Source organism: Penaeus vannamei, chromosome 13, assembly GCF_042767895.1.
Source record: "Penaeus vannamei isolate JL-2024 chromosome 13, ASM4276789v1, whole genome shotgun sequence".
Classification (NCBI taxonomy): Eukaryota; Metazoa; Arthropoda; class Malacostraca; order Decapoda; family Penaeidae; genus Penaeus; species Penaeus vannamei.
In genome coordinates, this window is record NC_091561.1 from 39,311,150 (window position 1) to 39,322,159 (window position 11,010).

The window sequence follows — 11,010 nt, forward strand, 5'->3', positions numbered from 1 at the left end:
ATATTTAAATCTCGTATCATATTCCCGAGGAAACGTTTTGTTGTTGTTGTTGTTGTTGTTGTTGTTTTCTTGAGTTAATGAGAAATTCTATTTCTCTCCGAAGACGCAAACAGAGTGAGTTAATATGTCAGTAGCTTACAATGCCAAGCTTTTTAAATCTCAGTGTGAAAAATATAGAGAGTTAAATTTTCTATAGTTAAAATATATCATCACGTTCATGACAGCAGTCCTCTTCAGTAAGGTTTTTTATGTATAGTGGGTACTACTAACAAATGATGTCCTAGACATGTATGTAAACTATTTATTCAAATATAGTTATACTTACTTTCCATTTTAAGGCTAAATATCAGGCTTAAACTAGAAGCACTCAGAGACCGCATATCTCCGCCAAGGCAATATGCTCATTGATGCAATAAAAATATTCACACTTGAAAAATTACGTTACATTCACCTCTTTCTCAAGTACATTGGTGACGTCCGTAAGTATAACCTCCTTGGCCGGAGGCAATAAAAGTAATGGCTATAGTAATAGTTACCCCTAATGACAAGGCAATAGGGGTTACTGATGTAATAATTTTAAAAATTCCTGGATCCGGATCTTGATCCGAATCACCACCAGCATCTACAAAACTACGTCATGATTATCTGTTCATAACTTTTTGAATTATCCTGCTAACCAACGCTACCAAAAACATAACCTCCTTGGTGGTTGTAATTATCTTGTATCTGGTTTCACGGGTTTACTGCTCTGTCATTATATTAAATTATATATCAAAAGGAAATATTACAGCATAAAACAGCTCCAGATAAGGATTTATAACCAAATGTATAAATGTGAATACTGAAGGAGTGGGTTGAGGTATAATTGAGAAAATGTGAGAGGAATTTTGGTGTATCAGGGAAAATAGAGGAGCAGATACAGGAGAAAATTATAACCCAATGCAGGTATTTATTTGTAGAAAAAGGTAGGTGTTTGAAGTGAGGAGAGGGTGAATGGGAGAGGAGAGAAAAAGGACTAGGTAGGCGTGGAGAGGAGACAAAGGTAGGAAGAAGAGAAGAAACTGGAGTTAGTTTAGAGAGAGAAAATGATGATAATGTGCATATCTCCGGAGAGAGAGAAAGGGCAGGGCGTTGGGAGAGGGAAGGCAAGCCCGATTCAACGTATGGGCTTCCAAAAGGAGAGGAGCGGAAGGCGTCCATGGCAAAGCATAGACTGCAGAGGTGGATAGTATCAAGGTGAACAAGAAGAGGAATAGCAGGGAATATATATGAAAAAGCAAGGGAATAAATATGACAGCCATAGTCATGAGTGAAGAGGATTAGTAAAATAAGATGTAGGAGAGTTTTGCAGTCTGAACCCATGGTTATGGGAGAGAGGTGAGATTTAGTTTAGTTTCAGTTCCATTTGTTACAATGGACATTGGTGTGACATACTATCTGTTTTATTTTGTTTCTAAATCTCCCCGTGTTCAAGGAATGGCCGCGGATACCATCCACTAGAATCGCTAAGGATCAAATGCAGGTCAGCAAGATTGTTAGACCAGCACGTCGCCATTACACTACACGGCACTACATAGCCTGTACGAATCAGAGGTGGGGCTTTCTCTCTGATGTTGAGGATGTGGTCTCGCCAAGAAAGTTTGGAGTCAAAAACAACTCCAAGGAACTTGCCCAAGGAGCGGAAGTGGAGAGGAGTACCACATAAAGAGAGTGGAGGAAAAAGGATAAAGAAGGATTTGGAGATGGAAAAGCAAAGGCAAATGAGATATCATTTTCACCATGGAACACATATACATGTTTATGGCCGGGATGTTCTTGGAATGGCTGTGAAAGCAGCAATGAGAACAGTGATTGTGAAATAAGAAAGCATGTCTGATGTGGAAGAAAAGGATGATGGAGGAAGAGGGAGAGTAGAGAGAGGTAAAATTACGCCAGTCTGCACTATCAAAGCACTAGCGTGGAGAGTTGGGGAATGGGACATAGGAAGTAGGATAGAGGAGGATAGGAAAGTGATCACTGTAAGGAAGGTGGTCCAAAACTGACCAAGGAAAGGAAAGCAAAGAAAAAGGTCGAGCCATGAAAAGATTAGGGTGCTAGTGTCAAAGTGAGTGGAGCGATCTGAATTAAGAAGGATAAGGTCAGTGTTAGAAAGAAAGCGTTCCAGAGACCGGCCTCGAGAAGTAGCGGTAGAATCACCCCAAAGAATGTGGCGGCAGTTAAAATCACCAAGTAGGATAAAAGGTGGTTTAAGCTCAAGTAAGAGTTTGAAGGGCATTGAAGTCAATAGGAATGGTTAATGGTTAAAATCGAAATAAATGTGCTAGACACCTAAAGTCATATAGCACTATAGGAAGGTATAGTAAAGGGTGATGTCAGGTGATAGTTGTTATGCGTCAACTATATTGAGTAATGTTGGAAAGTTGAAGATGGGTAAGGGGTTGATGAAGGAAAGGGTTATGGTGGTTTCGGTAAGGGAATTAGATCAAGTGAAGGATATTTATGCGTCTGAGGAAGGAGAACAGGTTGTTATAAGCAAGGATATGATTTAGGTCTGGTCTGTGAGAACGGGAACCGCGAATATTCCAATGTAGGAGAGCTATATCTTAGTTATTTTATGTGTTAAAGCTCCGGTACGTGTTGGGGAATCTGGGGGGGAGGAGCTAGGGGGTGTTATGACATGGGTGATTCCCGTGTGTATCCGGGAAGGAGTGGAAAGGATAGAAGGGATGGAGGGAGGGAGAATGTGCGTATAGTTGGAGTTGAAGGGGGTGCGTTGTGTTGGGAGGGATTAGGAGGAAGGGGTGTAGGGGTGAGTAAGAGGGGGATGGATATCGGTGTTGGACGGAATTGAGGGGGTTAGGTTGTGTTGAGAGGGAGTAGGAGGAAGGGGTGTAGGGTGAATATGAGTAGGAGGGGGATGGATATCGGCAATCACTTCAAGTGTGGAGGGAGCATGAGTTATGGAATTTTGTGTCTCAAGCATATAGCTTTGGATGTCTTCCATAGTTTCTGCAGTGGAGTTGGTTGGAGAGTTTTCTTATGAGGGGGGGAGGAGACTGGTGTCTGAGGAGTAAAAGTAAAGGTAGGTGGAGGTGAGTGTGCGGTAGGGGAAGAAGGGGTGGAACGTTTAGTCTGTCTACTGCGGGTAGTGCGGGGAGGGAGAGGGGATGGTGTTGGGGCTGTAGTTGAGATTGGAGCTGTGGTTGAGATTGGGGTGTCTGGATTTAGAGTGGCAAAAGAATTTGAGTGGGGGAGGTTGAATGTAGAAGTGGAATCTTGAGGTGGAAGGGAAGGGGTAGAGCGAGCGACACTCCTGGAGTATGGAGTATAAGAGAAACCTTGTCGGCGTGCTTCCCGTCTGGCTTCACGTAAAGTGAGACCATTTTTGTATCTGAGAGCTGCTACCTCAGACTCGAACTTGTAGGTGGGACAGCCTCTATCAAATTACATTATGGGGGCCGCCGCAGTTAGCACATGTGCGTGTTTGTGCAGGGCAGTTTGATCTGGTATGACCGGGTTGGGCACAGAGGGGGCACCGGTCTGTGGAGCGGCAGTGTTTGGCAGGATGTCCAAATCGCCAACAATTTTGACATTGACGGGGAGGAGGTTGGTATGATTGAACAGGGAGGGATTGTCCACCAATGTAGATACGAACGGGGTCATGTGAACTGAAAGTAATTTTGGCAATGTTGGTGGGTTTCTTCCGATGACCTCTAGGAGGAATGGAGTAGCAATGTACTGATATCACGTCCTGGTCTTTGAGGCAGCCGAGCAAGTCTTCTCCACAGTATGACTAATCTTTGGTATCGACTGGGCAGTTTGCTGGGGAGATAGACAGTTCCGGTACAAGTATTAAGAGATGGATGTGGTTCTGCAGGGATGGGGTTACAAGAGAGATCAGTTAGTTTTGATAATGCTATAGTTTCAGCTTCAGATCTGACTGTTACGAGATGGGAGCGATCGCGTCGGGTACGGAAAGGGACTCTTGCCTACATGTTTTTGGAAACATTGTTGAAAGAGAAGAGTGTTGCCTGAGTAAGGAGCTGTAGGGGGATCACGAAAAATCGGTCTCATTTAGCTGGGCTAAATATAGTAGTTAAGATATTTGTAGGGTTGGTGGTAGTAGAAAGACGGGGGCGTGTGGAAGCGGGAGTGTTGTTGAGGGGGGTAGTATTACAGAGAGATGGAGAATAAGGCTGTAAGGTAGTAATAAGGGAGGTTGGAGTGTTTGATGAAGAAGGTTGTAGGGGTAGAGTTGATAAATTTGAGGAAGTTGGGAGGGTAGGAATGTCTTCTGGAGATTGAGTCTGCTTGGGTGGGTAATGCACTAGTAGGCATTGAGGAGTGGGTAATAGTTTGTGTTCTGAGTCGTGGTCAAAGGAGAGCCTGGGGTCGGGGAGCCGGTGGGGCTATTTGATGAAGGGGCAAGCCTCATTGCCCCTAATAGGGGTATTACATCTTCATTACTGGCCATGGGAAGCCTTGATTATGTAAAAGGACATAAACAGTCCACCCGCCAGTGCATTGTAGGGGGTAAGGGCTAAACAATTAAATCTGGGGAGTACCGTGCCCATGGTTCCCGCAAGCTGTTCAGGACTGGCACAAGGTCAGCCTTTCATCCTTTCAGCACGGCTCTTACACCTTAGGAAGTAGATAGTAGAAGGGGTTGGAGAAGGGATGGAAACAAAAAGCTGGAGGGGGAAAAGACCATGCAAAATTAGTTGAGTCAAGGGCTGAGGCCCTAGGCAGCGGAGATCCCTGCATTTGGTCTCAGTCTCCTAAGCCCCCCCACGACAACAATGGGCAAGGGATTGGGGGTGTGTGGGGGGGGGAGAAAAAGGAAAAGGGAAGAACAAAAGACAGTGAAACATTAGTTGAGCCAATGTCCGAGGCTCAAGATTGGAAAGATCTTTAGCACTGGGCCTCAGTCTGTCTTCAATAACAGGCAATGGAGTTGGGGGATATTACAGAATATCATTAGGTTATTAGACTGTATGTAAGAATCCCAACTGAAGGCATTTTGAATGTATCCAACAAATACAACAGGAAATACTCCTTGTCAAATACATAATACTCTTAAAGCAGAGAAGGGATTAAATAAATCAAGGACATCTATAAATACACAATATATTTGGCAATACAGTACTTTGATTTGAGGATAATAGTGTAAAACATACAAAATTCCTAATACATCATAATGACTACAGTATCTGCAAATAAGATAAATTAATCTCTTATATGTTTTTCCTCTCATCAAATGCCATGATCGGTCGCTTCAGACAGGTTCTACTAACATGACATGAAGCCGACAAACACATGTCACCTATGCATTCATGACCACAATATTTCACAAGGGATGGTCAAATTGCAATGCATAACCGAGAACCAAGAGCCGACAACATTCAATACATTATGTATAACCTATCTACGAGGCCTTTAATTAATGTCTTGGTACACCGTAGTTACAGAATTTCCACAATTCATGGCGCACAACAGTTACAAGTGCACTGAACGTGTCGAGTCCAATGGGGAAAAAATGTCACTAAGGCCTCTACGAACAGGAATATGTAGATGAGGAAATGGAAAGGAAAATAAATATGTTACAAGCCAATTCCTTGTCAAACTATTTACACAAAAATAAGCTATGATACATATAGACATGAAAGAGGAATATAAAGGAACTTTAGCCTATGAACAAGATTTCAAGGGAAAATATACGTCAACCTGGATGTTGTATGTCAACACAAGATTTAAATATCTGAACACACTCTGAGACTCAAGTTAAAAAGGAAAAAAAAACACAGCTGATTTCCTTTAACAGGGAACTAAATTCTTAAAGATTCAAGAGCAGGTACAGACTAATTTAAAAACAAGCTTATTTTTTTTACATTATTTTTATTTTTTAGATGCCTTGTCTCTTATTTCTTTGCTGAAATTTTGTAACACTATCAAATCTATTACTTTATTTACTGGAAATCAAATCAGCTGTTATTGCATCTACTTCTAGTATTAAATGAAACGTGGCCTTTTTTTCCATACATTTGTGAACACTTAATAGAAAAATCACACAGTGCCGATGACCAAACCAATTGGAATGACATGGTTAACAGTAAGAGGAGGAAACAGATAATAAAAGAATCAAGTAATCACTTTCACACTTCAATAAGAAAAAAGATGAATAAATAAATAAATAAACAAATAAAAATAATAACAATCATAAAAAACCTAGCCACAATCAACCACTATCATAAATTTTGTCTTTATGTGCCAGATATACTGACCGCACAAAAACTATATTTTAACATCCAACAAGGGACATGATATCGCTCAAATATTTAGGAATTACACTTGTATCAACAGTCTGAAATCAAGCCACATTCTTACAAAATTATAATAATTATAATTTATGATCATACAAATCACAAATATATTATGATTAAGCTATACAGTTATACAAAATATATATGATTAGGAAAAATTCTCTTTTACACAGTGTTCTTAATTTTTTTTTTCTTTCTTTCTTTTCTTTACTGAATGAGGAATAAGTTTAAAATCATCTCATTAACTCTATGTTGGGATAGAGGGAAAAAAAAATTCTAAATATATATAACAAACTTTTCCTTTAACAAACCACTTTACAATAACCCTTAAAGTTAAACTGGAGCTACTTCAAACTGCGGTAAAACACAAAAGAGCCCTCTGCCTTCGAAATCCAAGGACGATCGATATGAGTGAGCAGGCTATATAAACCCTCGGAGGCTCTTTTCTCTTAGAACATACTTTTCTTTTTCATATTAAGCCTCTCCACATATTAACCAAAGGAACCTCAAAATACTTGTCTCTGCTGGCCCATCTCCCACAGATGGGCATTCGTCTTATGGCCATGATGGGAAAAATTGGTGCGAACATGAAATCAATGCAGACAGTGTAAGCCCAAAGTCAATAGTAGGTCTAAGTAATATCAAATACTAAGCATTCTGTGCTACACTGCAAAACACAAAAAAATCTCAACTGCTGTTTGAAGTGCCTTACTTGTCCATGCAGAATTTTACCCATTTATGTAATTTCCAAATTAACATCATTTTACAAAATAATACATACTTTTACATATCAGTAAAGTAATGTGCATGTGTGTATATATGTATATTTTATGTGTATATGCATGTATGCGCGCACGTGCACACACATGCACGCACGCAAGCACCAACCCAACCACCCACCCACACACAAACACACAAACACACAATCTCACACACACACACACACAATTACTGAAACAGCATTTTTTCTTATAATAATAAAATCTAAAATTTATCATTAGCGAAGCACAATTTGCATGATCTCTGGTTCACTAACACTAAGTCATTTCATTACACACTCTATATCTTTCTTTTTTCTTTTTTTTTACTTCACAGCCATGGTAACACACCTGTAACATTACCCAACAAATCAAAATCTGTCGCTGGGAAGAGTCAAAAGAAGAACATCCTCCATCACTATTTTTTAGCACAACACATCATCATCTTTAAGCATTAGGAGGGGATATTACGGTTGAAAATCCGCGGCATCTCTTCTCACTCTTTTATATCTATTCTCTCACTCTTTCTCTCTGCTTCTCATTCAATCAGAGCACGAAAAAAATTGACCCTGGGCAGGCGTAAGTTCAACAAACTAGAAACTTCCAAGATATAATGTGTTAACCTACGGTGCAAACTACACTCTGTGTTGATTGCTCTCGTTGTTCCTAGCAAGTGAGTTAATATACATATATATATGTATGCATGTGTATGTGAATGTATAGATGTGCATGTGTGAGTGTGAGTGTGAGAGTGTGTGTGTGTGTGTGTGTGTGTGTGTGTGTGTGTGTGTGTGTGTGTGTGTGTGTGTGTGTGTGTGTGTGTGTGTGTGTCTGTGTGTGTGTGTGTGTCTGTGTGTGTATGTATGTCTGTGTCTGTGTGTGTGTCTGTGTCTGTATGAATGACAGATCACACGTGCACATGCATGTTCAGGAGTGTATGTGTCCGAAATTTATATCTACACATACATATACACATATCCAAGTACATTTACAAATATTGTCATGGTCCTTCCATATGACAGCTATTATTCCCAAAAGTCCTAGCACTGCTGCAAAATTCTTCAAGCTTTTCTATAACGTAACTGTAAAGGCCAATTAGAAAAGTGAAATGTTCTTCACGTTCCTGTTCATCTTGGGTCAGTATTTGAGACCTTGTGAAAAGAAACAATATCTTAACGAAATAAGACTTGCTTGGAATTATGGTTCACTCATTCAAAAAATAATAAGTAGAAAACACTATTACAGTATGTGCCTTCATTATAGTGGCTTTTTAAATATGTATACTCAATACACTGTGCATGTATGTATGTATGTAAATATGTATGTATTTTTGTGTGTATATAATATATATATATATATATATATATATATATATATATATATATATATATATATATATATATATATATGAAAAAAAATATTCAATATATATACACACAATCATTCCAAAACTGAAATAATGACAAAGAATATGATTCATTATATTCATTCCCAGATTTACAAAATATAAGTACGTAATTTCCACTGAAGTCCCAATACTTACCTAATGGGACCACAAATAACTTTTGTAACTATTCATATTTCCTTACATAACAATAATAATGATGCTGATGATGAAGATAATAATAATAATAATAACAATAAAGGTAATAATAACAATCATCATGATAATATAATATAATATAATAATAATGATAATATGATAATAATAATAATAATAATAATAATAATAATAATAATGCAATACCTCGTCCTTGTAAATGAATCTGGCTGCACAAATCTCTCACAACACAATATCATCATTAACTGCAAAGGCAACATCAATATCAGCTTTGGATGCACATAAACGATGGCAAACGATAAACACTTTTGCTCCTCTGAAAATATGTAAAAATGAAAAAAATAATAATAAAAAAAAAAAAAAAAATCCATTGTATAATGGATTCTGCTAAATAGCTCAACATAACTTGCTCTCTATCAGTAACCTATGAACAACCCAATCTGCTTCTGACCTCGCACCCACACACTTGGCAAAACATGCCATATCCCCAATGTTCAACTCTATAAGATCACGTTCACGCACTCTTCTCGCAGTCATCATTCACTCCCTTATCAGTCACCAGCAATTCAACAACAGGTCTTGTAACTCTTCATCATGAGACCCTTGCAGACTACATTAATGCTCATTCTTGAATTTTTTTTCCCTTGATATTACGTATGTTGATGCAATATATCAAAGCACTTCTCGATGCATTCCTTTTTTTCTTCTTCAAAATATACAGCAAATCTACACTTATGAATTATTTACCTTCCTTCTCGCTCTTTTTTTTTCTATTTTAACATTTTTATTACAGCTAATCTCCTATGTACAACAACTATGAAAATTCCTTCTACTAGGGCTATCCCATTTGTTCATTCCTGGATAAACACCTGAAATGAACAGGAATCGATACAATGCACAGTAGTAGTCTTAGCAATAGGTATACTATGTCCAGAGCTTGATCAAGTAAAAATATAATACCTGTTCTGTAAATATGAAAATAGAAAACCTTAAGAGGGACCATCTTAAGGTAGTAGTATGCGCAATATAGGTAAGCATGAGCGTTTTAACACATGCTTTCTCAGATGCTCATCCTCAAGTGGGCATTTACAAGCATGAATACTGGAGTGCTCACTACACTGACTCTTACTGGCGAGAGACACACTAAGCACAGACACATTTAAGTGCACTGAGTGAACATCATGATATATATAACAAGTTCTTTTTTTTTTCTTTACTTGGAAGCAAACTTAAATGACCCCTAAACAGAAACCAATATTCTTACACTGCATAGACAGATCTAAGCCATCAAAGCTGTTTATATTAAGGTAAAACAATGCCATTTCCCTCCCTCCCTCCCCAACTCCCTCCTTCCCTCTCTGCATTCCCCTCCCAATCACCCTATATAAAGGTCTTCAAAACACATTGCCCTTGATTAAGAAATGCATCATTTATGCTTCCCCACAAAAGCCTAAAAGTAACATCGCATAAGACAAGCACAAAGCCGAGCTGTCTCACTGGTTTCTTCCAACATGAAAAACTACATGGTTAACCTATGGAAGTGGATAATCAGTCTGATCTTTCTAGAAACCATTCAAACATATCACATTTATCTTATATGTATGCAATGTACATCCAGCTTCGAAACATAAAAAAATACAGCTTGCTGTAATGATAACATCCTTTCAACAACATTATCAATAATGATCAATAAATAATGATCATATTCATATCCCACATCAACAAAGTACATTCAAAGAATCTACCACTATTTCACATAATTTGTGAATTATCAGTAGGCCAATATCAACCACTGAAACTAACATAGCAACTACATTTGAAACAATTTTCACATTAATAACCTAACATACTAATGATTATTATCAAATGTTTGTATTCCAGACCAACAAGATTGTCACAATAGTCTCCTAGATTTTAAACCTCTAATTGTGATCAGTAACAAATTTGACATTATACTTTCTTTTTTCCTTCTTTTTTGGCTTTTCTCTCGCTACAGAATATAAATGAAAATAACACTAATCTACCCATAAACTACACAGAAGAAAAAGAAGGTGAAGAGAGAAAGAGGAAAATGCATCAACAAAATTAATGTTCAAATTCGACTGCACAGAATCTGTCATAAAAAGTATTACAGACAAAGTTTCCTTATAATAGACAAAGAAGTCCCAGATTGCGTGCAATCTCATGAACATTCTACAAAAAGAAAAAGAAAAAAGAAAGATATATATACATCAATTAATAAATACTGATTAACTAATTAATCAATTAATAATAATAATAGTAATAATAATAATAATAATAATAATAAAATGATAATAATAATAATAAAATAATAATAACAATAACAATAACAATAATGACAGCAATACTA

General features: G+C 37.8%; 1 protein-coding gene across 4 annotated transcripts in view; it reads right to left on the minus strand.

Annotated features, from left to right (window-relative positions):
- Positions 1-9,400: 9,400 nt before the first annotated feature.
- Nhe3 (Na[+]/H[+] hydrogen exchanger 3) overlaps positions 9,401-11,010 on the minus strand; it is a 43,516-nt gene continuing 41,906 nt past the window's right edge. For 2 of the 4 annotated variants that reach the window (XM_070129264.1, XM_027382316.2), the window contains one exon: positions 9,401-11,010. This exon is cut by the window's right edge and continues 709 nt beyond it. The gene's annotated coding sequence lies outside the window, so the exon portion shown is untranslated. The other 2 variants (XR_003477879.2, XM_027382313.2) reach the window with 1 other exon arrangement.